Below are 17,123 nucleotides of genomic sequence, written 5' to 3'. Positions count from 1 at the left end.
ATCATACTCCTGTGCTCATCTGTACCAGAGGTCCCCCGGTGTGAAGATCTGTTTTACTCCTTTCAGATAATAAACCTGCTATTTGGAGGGAAGGAAGGGCTTTGGTGACCTATTTCTCGAATAGAGTTCTAGCTGGTCTGCTTCACTTTCAACCCTATTTCTAGAAGTAACTGGTGCTACCAGTTCCTGAGCCTTTAAGGGACTCCATGTTAGAAATCAGGTTATTTATCCACCATCTTATTCAGAAATCTCTTCCGTTATTACCATCTCCAGAAATCTCTCTTTTACCTAAATTCTCCTTCAGAGTTACAGTATCTTCATGAGTTTTTTTTTTTTTTTTTTAAGATTTATTTATTTATTTTAGAGGATGGGAAGAGAGGCAAAGGGAGACATAGAGAGAGAATCTCAAGCAGACTTGCCTCTGAGCCCAGAGCCTGACACGGGGCTCTATTCCATGACCCTGAGCTCATGCTCTGACCAGAAATCAAGAGTTGGATGCCCAACTGACTGAGCCTCCCAGGTGCCCTCATGAGTTTTAAATACATGATAGCAATATGATTTAAAAATAACTTTGTTCTCTGTGGTAATAATAGCATATGCTTTTTTAAAAAGATTTTTATTTATATATTTGACAGAGAGACTGAGAGAGAGGGAATACAAGCAGGGGGAGTGGGAGAGGGAGAAGCAGGCTTCCTGCTGAGCAGAGAGCCTAATGCAGGGCTGGATCCCAGGACCCAGGGATCATGACGGGAGCCAAAGGCAGACCCTTAACTGAGTCACCCAGGTGCCCCAATAGCATAGGCTTTTAAATTGCCTTACTCTCTTCATCAGTGAGCACAGAATACTGCCCAAATTTCACTTTCTACATGTCACCTCCTGCTTTTAAGATGTCAGTGGCTCACTTTGTAATTAAGCACTGATTTTTATCCTGCATTCTGGACTTTTCATGACTGAACCATGTCTTTCTGGGCTCATATTCCATTACACCTTATTCTCAACTCAGTAAATCTGATTCTTCATGGTCCCACTCCTGCTTTATGACTTTCTAACTGTTGTTTGCTGTTTTGGGAGGCTGAAAATCTGTCCCTACCTTTTTCTGATGATCACAATCTTTTTCCTCACCGCTTATTTCCAATGTTCCATCTTCCATGCAATCTTTATTTTAATGTTAGTTCACTCACTCATTCATCCTTCTGCTCAATCAGTATATTTGTTGAGCTCCTACAGTATGCCAGGCACCATACCAGGAAAGCACATAAAACATTGTCCTTACCCTCATGGATCTTACAATGCAATAGGAACAGGGAGTAGGAGATAGGTGTTAATGTTAAATAATCACACAATTAATATACAGTTATAAGTTGTGATGGGCATGAAGTAGGAAAAGTAAAAGTAAAAGTTTGGAGTCCTATGAGAGGACCTGTTTGTGTTTGGGAGACTGATGAAACTTTCCATGCCCAAGTGATATTTCAGCTGTGATTAAAGGATGAAGCAGGGGCAGAGCATCTGTGGTCAAGGAAAGGACGAGTGAAAATGCCAGGAGGTGTGAAGACTTAGTAATAGTCAAAGACCTGAAGGAAGGCCACAGTGGCAGAGAGCAGAGGGAGAAAGTGGGACAGTGGTAGATTGTGGGGCTGGAGAGGTAAGCAGAGGCTACATCCAGCAAGGCCTTTAGTCTAGCTTAAGGAATTTTGGGCTTTACCATACAATGAATAAAGAGTTTCTTGAGTAAAGGTTTCAGTGGGAGAATTTAGGATTAGATTTGTATTTTTACAAGGTCACTCCCATTACAATGGGTAGAGTACATTGGATGGGTCCAGAGTGGAAGCAGAGAGACTAGGAGGTAGTTGCAATTCCTATGCATATGGGAAGTAGTGGTGGCTTGAACACAGGTAATGAGAGTGGTGATGGAAAGAATGTTTGAGAAATATTTAGGAGGTAAAATTGCAGGACTTGCTAAGAGACCAGATGTGGCTGGTAAGGGAGAAGGAAGAATGAGGGAAGATTTTTAAGTTTTTGGCTTGCTCAACTGGGGGGAATCTTAGTGGGGGGAATATTCCCTGAGATGGGGAACAATTTTATCCCCTTTTATTTTGCATGTTTATTATCTGACTCTCTCCACTAAAATAGGAGCTTGATGTGGGAGAGAGTTTGCCCCAGTCATTTCTGCATTTGTACCCCCAACTGCAAAGTATCCTGCCCAGTGTTATTCTGGTAAGAGAGAGAAATAATGCTTGACTCTGATTTGGGGAGCTAGAATGTGACTGAGAGTTTACTTCTATCTTTACCTTTAAAATATATATTTTTTTCAAGTTGTATGAAGACTAAGTGAGATAGCAAATGTAAAAATATTTGGGAGAGAAAAAAGGACTCTCAAAAGGAATTTATTTCATCATCATTATTATGCTTATGCTTTCTTTGGCTCTCATGTTCCACATATTTCTTTTATTTGTAAAGAGAACTGGTAAGACATTTTAACTAAGGATCTAATCAGTGCCAAACATCGTGAGATGGATTAGTTTTTGCCACACACACCACTCCAGATGCTGAACCACTTCCAGATACTCTTCCACATGTGTTTGTGGACACCTCTGTTAGCCTACATCTGGGCAATCACCTTTCCATTTGGTTTCTCTGAAAAATTTCACACTCTCTATAAAGGAAGCAAGGAAAATGAGAACACTTTTAATAAGCAATTACAATTAATACACAGACGTGGGAGTGTGTTTGAAAGATAACTATTTTGACATAGTGTGTTAACTATTAGTGTATATATTTGTAATTATGTTTGATTTTGATTTTCTTTAAGTTTAATGTCTAGCATTTTTTTCTAAGACAGTTTTTTGGGTGTTTTTGAAAAGAAGCCATAGTCCTGGTTAAATGCCAATTCAAGCGATACTAGAGAGATGTTTTGTGGCTGGCCTGCTAAATGGCAAATCATTTTATGAGTAATGAGGGCTAGGTTAAATCAGTGTTTCTTCACCATGGCTGAAGTTTTTAAAAATATCAGTGCTACCCCAGATCAGTTAAATCAGACACTGTGGGGTGGGATCTGGTGTTATTACTAACATTATTTTACAGCTTCTCCACATGATTTTACTGTGCATCCATCATTGATAACCATTGTAGCAGATAATCTAACTTCTTTCCTCCTTCCTTCCTTCCTTTCTTTTTCTTTCTCCCCCCCCCCCAGATGATCTAACTTTCATAGTCTATGAATTAGTTTGTTTTTCTTGGAAGAAACTTCTTATTATACTGCAGTTTTTTAAAAATTCAAATTGCTGATAGCATTTCTCTTGTCCATTTTTCAGTTTAAGTATTAGGTAATTCGGAGAAGTAAACATTACAATTTTACACTTCTGAGATCTCTTAAAATATAAGCAGAGAGGTGGGCAGTTTTGGTATTAGCTGGGCTGCCAGTTGATATGCAGATGAAGGGCTGTCTTGCACATCAGTCTGTTACTTAAACAGTGTGTCTGTGTGCCCCAGGACCTAGATGACTCCTTCAAGGACTATTTCTGCCTCAGCATCCAGATCAGGATCCAGAGTCATCTGAAACAATTTAACTTGACATGGAGGAAATCATTGAGTAGACATCCAGATGTGGAGGCTATTATGTTGATGCTAATGTCCAGCTGGGCTGGGAAAGATTGATTTAATAACAACTCATTATAAAATGTCAAGTACAATTTAGATACCCTGTGATTAATTACCATATGTGTAGCATAAGACTAGCTGGGTGGCTTTGGGCAAGTTAATTTACCTTTTCTAAGCCAGAGTTCTGATCTGTAACATGGAGCTAATAATGCTACATTTTAATTGGATTGTGGTGACACTGTTTGAGATATTTTATGCAAAGAGTTTAGCTCAGTGCTTGGCACATGGTAATCACTTTAAAAAATTATCTATTATTACTCCTCCTCCTCTTCCTGCTATTATTTTTATTGTGGTATTAGTGGTTGATATTGTTATTATTGATCTCTGGTCAAGGATATCTCCAAATTCCCAGTCATAACATATTCTCTTGCCTGTCATTTCTTGAGTCTCACACTTGCCAGTGTGGAGGCCACAGGTTTGGGGGAGCTGGGGTTGAGAAACATAGCTATGTAATAACCTTCAGCTTTTCTTTGCACCTGTTCTTTGCACCTTTTACTTTCTCCCAGGACATCTGCCCCTTGGATCAATCACAAGTGTCCTGACCTCCTGGAGACCACATTCTGAAAGTTCTTCATATGTTCATTCATTCATTCATAAATTCACTTATTTATTTCCTTATTCAAAGTAATACTTAGGAACTGAAAATAAATAAATATTCTGGAAAGGTTTTTTTTTTTTTTTTTTCCTGAGACAGAAATCATTTGTATTCAAGTCTACAAACACAGCAACTTCATTTTTCTGTTGCATTTGGAGTGAGAGCATGTTTTTAAAAGAAGTAGGGAAGGACCTCAGAGAAAACTGCATGTTACCTCCAAGGCCCTGAAAGCCACTCTCTCACACCCCAAACCACATTTGCAGGAAAAATTTCCTTCCTGAGGTGCTAGAAGAGGCTGTCAGGGCCTAGACTCCAGACCCCAGCCTTCTGTCTAGCACATGGCAGACACTTGGTAATGATACTTCTCTCCCACCTTATATTTGCACTAAACTACCAGCTGCAGCCTTCACATTGTTGGGTAGGTAGCATGTACACTGACTTACTTGTTTGGAGGTGTGACCAGCAGTTTGAAATCCTGAGCAAAAAAATGTTATTTCCACAGAAGTGAAAGGATGAAGAAAGTTTGCAAACTCGTATTTGTTGCCTTTGTATCACAGGGACTCTTGCTCATTAGTGTCTGGGAATCCAGGTCAGACTTTTGATATGTTTGTTCATGTGCTAGGTGCTATAGGAAGTGACAAGCTGCTGGTAGTGTTACCTGTGTAATGCAAGATGTAGAAACGAATTTTTATGTTCTTTCCATGTGGAATCCCAGGGCAAAAAAGAAAATCAAGGGCCTTGGTTTGTAAAATATGTCCTTACTCACCATTTCTCTTCTCTTTTCAAGGTGTATGTATGGGCTTACATAACTGACAATAATTATAAGTTCAGTTTCGTTTATCTTCTCATTTTTTAAATGTGTCTGCTCTTCTGCATTGCTGGTTTTAAGAACTGATTCTGTATATGTTGCCTTAATTAATTTGGATGTTGTGTTTTTATAGATTTCTGAGGCACATCTTCTCATTATGCATTTTGTTTTTGAGCACTAGGAGTTTAGTTACCATCACTCCCCTGAGGGACCTGAATAGAGCTGTAATTCAGGAAGGATGCCTACATACTGGCATACTTGCTAAATTCAAGAGTTTGGTTGTGGAAAATCTTTTTTTTTTTTTAAATTAAGGTTTTTATGTTAATTCTAATATAGTTAACCTACAGTATTATATTAATTTTGAGTGTACAGTATAGTAATTCAATAATTGTATGTATTACTCAGTACTCATTAAGATAAGGATACTCTTAATCCCTGTTTCACCCATCCCCTTACCCACTTCCCCTCTGGTAACCATGAATTTTTTCTCTATAGTTAAGAGTCTGTTTCTTGGTTTCTTTCTCTCTCTCTCTTTTTTATTTGCTCATTTGTTTTGTTTCTTAAATTCTACATACAAGTGAGATCATATGGTATTTGTCTTTCTCTGACTGACTTATTTCTCTTAGCATTACACTCCCTAGTTCCTTCCATGTTGTTGCAAAAGCAAGATTTCATTTTTTTATGACTGAATAATATTCCTTTATCTCTCTATCTATCTATCTATCTATCTATCTATCTGTCTATCTATCTTACCTCTTCTTGATCCATTCTCTATTAATGGACACTTGGGGTGCTTCCATAATTTGGCTATTGTAAATAATGCTGCAGTAAAAATAGGGGTACATGTATCCCTTTGAACTAGTGTTTTTGAGGGTTTTTTTGTTTGTTTGTTTTTTTTTTTTTTTTTTTTTTTTTTGTATAAATACCCAGTGGTGTGATTACTGGATCATAGGATAGTTCTATTTTTAACTTTTAGATGAAGCTCCATGCTGTTTTTCCACACAGTGGTCGCACCAGTTTGTATTTGATTGTGGGAAATCTTGATTTGCTTTGAAAATAATTTTGCTTTTTTTTTTTTAAATAAAAGAATATGTACTTATTGCAGAAGTATTTGAAACTGAAAGAAATTATTATTATTTTTTAAAGATTTTATTTATTTATTTGACAGAGAGAGATCACAAGTAGACAGGCAGGCAGAGAGAGAGAGAGAGAGAGAGGGAAGCAGGCTCCCTGCTGAGCAGAGAGCCCGATGTGGGACTCGATCCCAGGACCCTGAGATCATGACCTGAGCCGAAGGCAGCGGCTTAACCCACTGAGCCATCCAGGCGCCCTGAAAGAAATTATTATAAGGAAAATAAAATTACGTTCAATTTGACCATATTTATAAACATACATACTATTACCCTTCTTAATCTGTCTTCCCTGAAGCAATTTAACAAAATTATGTTCTTTTTACTCAGTATTATGTCAGGAATTTTGGTCATGTTGTTATACGTTTTCTTGTATTTTTTTCAACTTTATTGAGATATAATCGACATATAGCACTGTATAAGTTTAAGGTGTATGTATCTTATGGCTTTTGGTGCAGTTGTAAATGGGATCAATTCCTTGATTTCTCTTTCTTCTGCCTTATTGTTAGTGTATAGAAATGCATCTGAATTCTGTGCATTGCTTTTGTAACCTGTGACTTTGCTGAATTCCAGTTACCAGTTCTAGCAATTTTTGGATGGAATCTTTCAGATTTTCTACATAGATTATCAAGTCATCTGCAAAGAGTGCAAGTTTGACTTCTTTGCCAATTTAGATGCATTTTATATTTATTTTTCTTGTCTGGTTGCTGAGACTAAGACTTCCAGTACTATGTTAAACAATAGTCCAGAGCGGACATCCCTGTCATGTTCCTGATCTTAGGGGAAAAGGTCTCAGTTTTCCCTCATTGAGAATGATATTTGTTGTGGGTTTTTCTTATATGGCTTTTATGATATTGAGGTATGCTCCCTCTCCCTATACTGTGAAGAGTTTTAATCAAGAAAGGATGCTGTACTTTGTCAAATGCTTTTTCTGCATCTATTAAGAGTATCATATGGTTCTTGTCCTTTCTTTGACAGTATATGACATTGATTGATTTGCAGATGTTGAACTAACCTTGCAGCCTAGGAATAAATCCCTCTTGGTCAAGGCGAGTATTTCTTTTAATGTACTGTTAGATCCTGTTGGCTAGGATCTTGTTGAGAAATTTGGCATCCATATTCATCAGGGATATTGGTCTATAATTCTTTTGGGTGGTGGTCTTTGCCTGGTTTTAGGATCAAGGTAATGCTGGCCTCATAGAATGAGTTAGGAATAAAACTAACCAAAGAGGTAAGGGATCTGTACTCTGAAAACTATATAAGACTTAGGAAATGAATTGAATAAGACACAAAGAAATGGAAAAACTTTCCATGTTCATGGATTGGAAGAACAGATATTGTTAAAATGTATTTGCTACTCAAAGTTATCTACGCATTCAGTGCGATCCCTATCAAAATAACATCAGAATTTTTCACAGAGCTGGAACAAAGAAAGAATCCTAAAATTTGTATGGAACCAGAAAAGACACAGAATAGCCAAAAGAATGTTGAGAAAGAAAACCAAAGCTGGTGGCATCACTTCAAGCTGTTTTATAAAGCTGTAATCACCAAAATAGTATGGCACTGGCACAAAAACAGACACATAGATCAGTGGAACAGAATAGAGAGTCCAGAAATGGACCTTCAACTCTTTGGTTAACTAATCTTTGACAAAGCAGGAAAGAATATGCAGTGGAAAGAAGACTGTCTCTTCAACAAATGGTGTTGGGAAATTTGGACAGCCACATGCAGAAGAATGAAACTGGACCACTTTCTTACATCATACACAAAGATAAAGTCAAAATGGGTGAAAGACCTAAATGTGAGACAGGAATTCATCAGAATCCTAGGGGAGAACACAGGCAGCAACCTTCTTAACCTCAGCCACAGCAACTTCTTGCTAGACATATCTTCAAAGACAAGGGAAAACAAAAGCAAAAATGAACTTTTGGGACTTCATCAAGGTCAAAACTTTTGCACAGCAAAGGAAACAGTCAACAAAACTAAAAGGCAACCTACAGAATGGGAGAAGATATTTGCAAATGTCTTATCAGATAAAGTATCAAAAATCTGTAAAGAACTTATCAGACTTAATACCCAAAAAGCCCCCCAAAATCCAGTCAAGAAATGGGCAGAATACGAATAGACATTTCTCCAAAGAATACATACAAATTGCCAACAGAAATATGAAAAAATGCTCCATAATACTCTGCAACAGGGAAATACAAATCAGAAGCTCAATGAGGTGTTGTGGAACCTGGACTGGATCCTGGCGGAAGAACCAAGCGGCATTCGGAGACTTTGGAGGATCGGAGATTTATTTAACACCGGTGGGCTCAGACAAGGTTGTTCTCCGAAGGTCTGAGCCCCGAGAACAATCAGGGAGGGGGATTTATACCCTTCTACTTCCGCATACTTGGTACTTGTGGCGTGTACAGGAAAGGGGGGTAGGAAAGAAGAACCTGGAAGGGCTTTGAGACAGGGACTGGAATTCCCTTGCTGGTTTGGTCAGCCATTTTAGAGTACAGTTTTTCCCTATCAGAGGTACCACCTTACACCAGTCAGAATGGCTTAAATGAACAACTCAAGGAAATGACAGATGTTGGTGAGGATGCAGAGAAAGGGGAACCCTCTTACTCTGTTAGTGGGAATGCAAGCTTGTGCAGCCACTCCAGAAAACAGTATGGAGGTTCCTCAAAAAGTTAAAAGTGGAAGTACCCTCTGACCCAGCAATTGCACTACTCAGTATTTACCCCAAAGATACTAATGTAGTGATCTGAAGGGGCACCTGCACCCCTATGTGTAGAGCCGCAGTGTTCACAATAGCCAAACCATGAAAGAGCTAAGATGTCCACGGACAGATGAATGGATAAAGATGTGGTGTATATATAGTCAATGGAATATTACTCAGCCATCAAAAGAATGAAATTTTGCCATTTGCGATGATGTGATTGGAACTAGAGGGTATTACAAAATAAGTGAGCCAGAGAAAGGCAAATACCATATGATTTCACTCATATATGGACTTTAAGAAACAAAACAGATGAATGTAGGGGAAGGGAAGGAAAAATAAAATAAGACAAAAAGAGAGGGATGCATACCATAAGAGACTCTTAACTATAGGAAACCAACAGGTTGCTGGAGCAGAGGTTGGTGGGTGGAAGGGATAATTGGGTGATAGGCATTAAGGAGGACACCTGACATAATGAGTACTGGATAGTATATAGAACTGATGAATCCCTAAATTCTATCTCTGAAACTAATAATATGTCACATGTTAATTAAATTGAATTTAAATTTGAAAAATGTTTAAAAAAGATTTTATTTATTTATTTATTTGACAGAGAGAGAGATGACAAGCAGGCAGGGAGGGAGGGAGGAGCAGACTCCCCACTGAGCAGAGAGCCCGATGTGGGGCTCGATCCCAGGACCCCGAGATCATGACCCGAGCCGAAGGCAGAGGCTTAACCCACTGAGCCACCCAGGCGCTCCTAAATAAAAAAAAAAAACAAACAAACTTTGGAAAACAGTGTGGAGATTCCTTAAGAAATTAAAAATAGAGCTTCCCTATGACCCTGCAATTGCACTACTGGGTATTTACCCCAAAGATACAGATGTAGTGAAAAGAAGGGCCATCTGTACCCCAATGTTTATAGCAGCAATGGCCACGGTCGCCAAACCGTGGAAAGAACCAAGGTGCCCTTCAATGGACGGATGGATAAGGAAGATGTGGTCCATATACACTATGGAGTATTATGCCTCCATCAGAAAGGATGAATACCCAACTTTTGTAGCAACATGGACGGGACTGGAAGAGATTATGCTGAGTGAAATAAGTCAAGCAGAGAGAGTCAATTATCATATGGTTTCACTTATTTGTGGAGCATAACAAATAGCATGGAGGACAAGGGGAGTTAGAGAGGAGAAGGGAGTTGAGGGAATTTGGAAGGGGAGGTGAACCATGAGAGACTATGGACTCTGAAAAACAATCTGAGGGGTTTGAAGGGGCGGGGGTTGGGAGGTTGGGGGAACCAGGTGGTGGGTATTGGAGAGGGCACGGATTGCATGGAGCACTGGGTGTGGTGCAAAAACAATGAATACTGTTACGCTGAAAAGAAATAGAAAATAATAATAATAAATAAAAAAAATAAAATGGAAAAAAACTTTAAGGTGTATGGCAAATGATTTGATTTATATATATTGCAATATGGTTATCTCAACAGATTAGTATCTATCACCTCATATAGATTAAAAAAAATTTTTTTTCCTTGTGATGAGAACTTCTCGATTTACTCTCTGCAACTTTCAGGTATACCAAATAGCAGTCTTAATTGTGGTTATCATACCACTACACTTTCTGAAAGCATTATTTTTAGTGGCTGTATAATATTCTGTGTTTGTATAGATAATTTATCTGTTTCCTCATGCTTTGTCATTTGGTTGTTCCTGATTTTTCACAATTACCAATAATGGTATGAGTAGAAAGTATGTGCCGCAGGTATGATTTATAGGGGACACTGGTAAGGTTCCCAGTTGTTAGCTCTAATCTCGATCAGGGCCAAGTCTGATGGCTGTGCTGGTAGAAGGTTGCAAGTTTATGTCACTATTTTTTTTTTTTTTTTTAAAGAGTCTATCCATTTATTTGACAGAGAGATCACAAGCAAGCAGAGAGGCAGGCAGAGAGAGAGAAGGAAGCAGGCTCCCTGCTGAGCAGAGAGCCCAATGCGGGGCTCGATCCTAGGACCCTGAGATCATGACCTGAGCCGAAGGCAGAGGCTTAACCCACTGAGCCACCCAGGTGCCCCAGTTTATGTCACTATTAAATTTTACCTGATTATTAACACATAGTTTGGTTTGGAGATTGTTTCTAAGTTTACACAACAGTTCATTTTCCAGTGAATCTGTCGTTTTGTTCTTAAGTCACCATTCTGCTTCCCTGTTTAGTGAGGGATTCTTGAACACACAAACAGGGCCAAATGATACTACCAAGAACAGTACAAAACCTTTTGATTCAATTCTCCTACATTCATTGTTACTTTGTGGGATAAATGTTAAGAATTATCTACTTCATTCCACAAAGTATTTCTTGCAGTTTAAAAGGATCATAGAATAAAAGAAGAAAATATAAAGGTACATGAAAATGGAACCATGAAAAAAAAAATCCTAACTAAGGTAAGAATTTAAATCTAAGGGAAAGCTTTAGAACACAGAAATGTGGCCCAAAGGGCTCCCAGTTACTAGCTTTGAGCTTGAATTAGACCCTGAACTGCCAAAACAAAGTGGGAACCATATCCTGTCACATAATTCACAATGATCTCAGATTGAAAATATACCGCACATTAGGAGGTAAATCACTTTGTGGTACACAGAAAAAAGTTTACCTTAGTCTACCTTGTCAATTGTATTAAAGGCATCCTGGAATATTTCATGATTGCTTTTAAGAAATCTCTTTCTGTTCAGGGATAAGACATAAAAAAAAAAGAGAAGTATGAAACAACCAAATGGTGACCCCTGTGTATATTCAAAATGCATGGGGCTTATTCCGCTCGGTTTGATCTGAGACTCCAAACCTCTCTTTAAATTACTTACTCAGTTTTGACTGGATAAGACATTCACATCACATGGTTCAAAATACATAAGGTGCCAAAGCACACCCAGCAAAAGTCTTCCTCTTCCTCTTGTCCTGTAGCTACCCTACTCCCTACCCCAGGGGTAACCCATGCTACCCATTTCTTGTCAGTCTTTTTTTTTTTTTTTTTCTCTTTTTTTAAAAGGGTCCTCAGGATTGGATGAAACCATCAAATGAGATCAAGAAAGAAACAAATAGGGCGCCTGCGTGGCTCAGTGGGTTAAGCCTCTGCCTTCGGCTCAGGTCATGATCTCAGGGTCCTAGGATTGAGTCCTGCATCAGGCTCTCTGCTCAGCAGGTAGCTTGCTTCCCCCCGCTCCCGCCTGCCTTTCTGTCTACTTGTCATCTCTCTCTCTCTCTCCCTCTGTCAAATAAATAAATAAAATCTTAAAAATAAAAAGAAACAAATACAATTTATCAATTGATTTCATTCCTTGCTTGGAGGAAGAGAAATGCACATAACTGTGCCTTCAAAATGTTGACTCAGTTTGGCTGTTGTGATCTCTGTGGTCAGGGCTGGCTTTCTGGGTATACAACTTGTTAGGCTACACAAGGCTACCTGGACTTGCTTTTATGTCCTCTTTTTCACCGTCTCGAAATTCTTCATGAATTCTGAACACAGTGAAAATGCGTTTTCATTTCGCACTGGGCCCCACAAATTAGGTAGCCAATCCTGTTGGTGATACTTTCCAGATTTGAAAAAATAGTATAATTTATGACTTGAGTAGTCCATGATTGACATGGGACAGTCACCTGGTGTGAAATAAAATTCAGGTTCTCACCAGTCTCTCAGGTATACCGTGTTGAAACATTGGCTGAAAATGTGAGAAACCTCCTGGTAGAATAACATTTCTTTCTTTCTTTCTTTCTTTTTTTTTTTTTTAGAGATTTTATTTATTTATTTGACAGACAGAGATCACAAGTAAGCAGAGAGATAGGGATGGGGGGAGTGGGAAGTGTAATGGCCAAGTTTTCGTGTCTGAGAGACCACCAAGGACTCAACACCCATGCAATCACAGGAGGGTTTATTCAACAAGCTTAAGCTTGGGCCCAAGTATAACTGACATAGCGGAGTAGGGACTTGGACCCCAAGGCTAGTTAAGGCAGGGGTTTTTATGGGTCATTACAATAGGCTTGGGGGGGATGGGGAGGAGGAGAAGTTTCAGACTTTTCTGTAGTAAGCTGATTAGCTGTTGCCAGGGTGTTGCAGGGTGGGGTACTTTCTTGGAACTAAAGCAGGGTAGGGGTCTCTGGAACTAAAGTAAAGTAGGGGAAAGTTCAGCCCTTGGTCACAGGGGCCTGAGATGGCTGTACTTATGCTAAGGCTAAACCTGAGGTGGGATGGCCTTAATTATTCTCGTCCTCCACAGGAAGCAGGCTCCCAGCTAAGCAGAGAGCCCGATGCAGGGCTTGATCCCAGGATCCCGGTACCATGACCTGAGCCGAAGGCAGAGGCTTTAACCCACTGAGCCACCCAGGCACCCCTAGAATAACATTTCTAAAAGAATGAGGAAATACCAAACTGAATAGCAATGAACTGCTTTTGAAAGCTAAGTTCCAGATAGATTTTATATATATATATATATATTTTATATTTATATGATTGTATATGTGACATTCATCTTATTTTTAAAGACCTAAGGGTTTGGTTTTGGTAATTAATTGTCGTTAATTGTCAGTTTTAATTGTTAACAACAATCTGATGAGAGAGAAACTATTATTAATCTTTTTTTAAACTATTATTTTTTTTTAAGATTTTATTTATTTATTTGACAGAAAGAGAGATCACAAGTAGACGGAGAGGCAGGCAGAGAGAGAGAGAGAGAGAGAGGGAAGCAGGCTCCCTGCCGAGCAGAGAGCCCGATGTGGGACTCGATCCCAGGACCCTGAGATCATGACCCGAGCCGAAGGCAGCGGCTTAACCCACTGAGCCACCCAGGCGCCCTTTTTAAACTATTATTAATCTTTTTTTAAAAGAGGAGAAACAGGGTCCCCTCCCACCAACAAATGCAATATCATTCACATACCATAAAATTTGCCCTTTGAAAGCCTATGATTCCGGAACTTTTGATATGTTCACCAGGCTGTTCAACCATCACCACAGTCAAATTTCAGTGTTTTCATTACTCTGAAAAGAAATCTGGTACACGTTAGTAGTCACTCTCTGCTCTTCTGTCTCACCAGACTCTGGGACGCACTAATCTGCTATCTCTATGAATTTATCCATTCTGGACATTTCCTATAAATGGAATCATACCATATGCAGTCTTTTTTGACTGGTTCTTTCACTGGACATGATTTAAAAAAAATTTTATTTATTCATTTGACACAGAGAGAGAGATCACAAGTAGGCAGAGAAGCAGGCAGAGGGAAAGGGAGAAGCAGGCTCCCCGCTGAGCAAGGAGCCCAATGTGGGGCTTGATCCCAGGACCCGGAGATCATGACCTGAGCCAAAGGCAGAGGCTTAACCTGCTGAGCCACCCAGGCACCCCCGAACATGATGTTTTTAAGGTTCATCCACACTGTAGCATGTGTGCTCCCTTTCCTTTCTATGGCTGAATGATTCCACCGTAGGGGTGCAGTGTATTTTCCTTACCCATTCATCAGTGGATGAACTTTTGGGTTGTTTCCACTTTCAGGCTGTTAGGAAGAATGTTGCAATGAAGACAGAGGTTTGATAGGGAGAGGAATTGGCTCAACGTCATTCAGTTCATAGATGAAAGATCTAAGATGCAGAGATTTGATGATAAGGATCCGAGGTGATTCAGAGCCTGATCTTGCAACAACTGTTCCATGTTATGTCTTGACATTCTCAAAAATCCTGCCTTCATGAAGTCTCATGTTTTTATGCAACTCTTTGGGTCCAGGGTAACTTACTGGGTTCTTAGTGATGAGATCCCAAGTGGTTATAACCAGATAAGTGGCCATCTCCTTCCAGAATTCTGCCCTAACAGTATATATTACTGCCTGGAATTGCAATTTGTTACGTATTTCCATATTATAGCCCGAAGAAAGAAGATGAGGAGAGATCGCTCTGGTTTTCTCCATGCTCTGTCTCAATTCCAAATCCTCTACTTCTCAGTGCTCAGGTTTAAAAAACAAAAAAACAAAACCACGTTATATAAAAGAATATTTTGTGGCTCTTTTCTGAAGCTTGGCAACGTCAGTACTTTATATCAGTTTTCCTTGCTTGTGCTGCTAAGGAGCAGAGAATAAAAACAAGAAGATAACCACCAAAAAACCCAAAAATAAATAAACAAAAAAAACCCCTCAAGCCCACACACATTAAAAAAAACAACCACCACCCAAAATCCCCTCAAATAAACAAAAACTCCCATAGAGCAAGAGAGAAATGGTTTGAGGGCCTCTGTTGTTTTATTGCTTGTGTCAACTTCTCTCTTTTTATACCATCCAACTGTGCAGAGGCTTGCAGCTCCTACAATCAAGAGGCCACGTGGAGAACAGCAAAGAAGCCAAAGAATGCTTCCAGTTTCACTCCTTAGTAGTGACTCACTGGAGTTCCACCCAACGTAAACAAGAATCCCAGAATGCAGAAGGGAGACATGCATTTCTTTTCCTTCTCACAGTTCCAGTTAGCCAATATTTAACCATTCAGCCTGGAAACATCCTTGCTTCATTCTAGTATCAGCATCTTTTGTACGGTGCTTTATTAGGGAGATTGTAAAAAGGGGAACACATTTGAGTCGAGCTGCTTAAAACAAAGCATTCTGTGCCAGCTGGTTGGAAGGAAGGCAGGACACCCCCACCTCCACCCGGGCATGATTTCAAGCTGAGGCAAGCAAAGGTAAAATCTTGAGTTCACATTTCCATTAAAAACAGGGATTATGATTTTGATCCTGCTGTTCAGCCTTCTCTCTTTCCTTTTTTCCCAAATGAAAAATCCCCAGTCTATCAAAAATAAAAATTAAAAAGAATCTTTCTGGTACCCTGCAGCAGAGCCACAAAGCTCAACCATACATTAAAGCTCCTGTACGATAATTCTGCTCACAAGGCCCCCCCTCCAGATGCTTCCGTGTGGCTTCCTCACAGCAGTGGGTTCTAGGAACTCTTTGCTCTAATTCTAGGGGGCTTACATGATTGGGGCAAACCATTTAACTCCCCAGTGTCTGAATTTTAACTTGTGAAATGGGGAAAAGAGAGTTATCCACCGGGGTTTAAAGAAACTAATTAAAATTTAAAAGACTTTCTTGGATTTACCATAAAGAATACCACTACCGAATTCTCATTGTTATCCTCCTGCCCCAAGGGACCCAACAGACTTTCATTCATCGGAACCTATTTAAACTTTTCTGCTCCCTCAGGAGGCAGAAGACAGATCTCAACACTCACATTCTACAAGGAGAGACTGAGGACTTCAGAGGTTAAACTGAATGCCCATATTTTTTTACCTGACTCCCAGTAGGATGCATTTTTCACAAATTCCTATTGTACTTTAGTAGAATCATGGAGAGAACTAGATTTTATGATTCACATTTGTCTCCCAGGAGAGCTGTGTGAATATTTTTACTGTCCAGTAATTTATGTAACATGAAAAGAACATGCTCATGTATTTGCTCCATGATGTCACAGTGTATATAGATGATATGGAGAAAACAAACACCTTTAGAGAAAAAAATAAAGAAAAAGAATAATTCAACACAACAATTTGGAAATGATACATTTCTGTCTAAGTCAGACACTAATACACACACACACACACACACACACACACACACTGTCTTAGGGGAGTGACGACGTATGGGTTCTGTCTTTATATATAATGAAAATTATTCTCCAAATGGCAGTTTAACTTATCTTAATGGAATAGTACTAGTATATTAAAAAATTCCTATAAATTACTCAGCTGGCTTTTATAATACTGGCCTATTCTATTTTAAATATCTAGGAAGTTATATTCTGCTTCTAATTGGACTTGATAAAACTGGTTAGAAAAGAGTCAATTGCTCACTTTGGGGAAATATAATAACTCTTCTGGGTAATTTGAGTGCCACTTAGTACTTTGGATGAGGTAATTTTCTAAATGGTATCCTAGAATTAATGCACATTTGAAAGAGTCATTTACCCTTTTTTAGAGGTAGGTGCAGGCTTTACAATGGAAGTCAATGGCTAAATTTAATTAAAACACCAGTCATGTGATTTTTTATGCTCCATCAGTCCCAGTCTTGGGAAAGTACCCTGAGTAATCCCTCCTCTGCTAGGGCTGTGGGATCCTGATGGCTATGGTCTCTGCCATTTACAAGGTTTGGATTCTAGATTCCATTTTATCCTACTTATTGGATATGGAATTCTAGAGTGAATGGGCTT

This window comes from Enhydra lutris, unplaced genomic scaffold (genome assembly GCF_002288905.1).
Source record: "Enhydra lutris kenyoni isolate GAN:26980312 unplaced genomic scaffold, ASM228890v2 scaffoldscaffold59, whole genome shotgun sequence".
Taxonomy (NCBI): domain Eukaryota; kingdom Metazoa; phylum Chordata; class Mammalia; order Carnivora; family Mustelidae; genus Enhydra; species Enhydra lutris.
The sequence above is the reverse complement of the archived record's forward strand: the minus strand, read 5'-3'. Positions refer to the sequence as shown.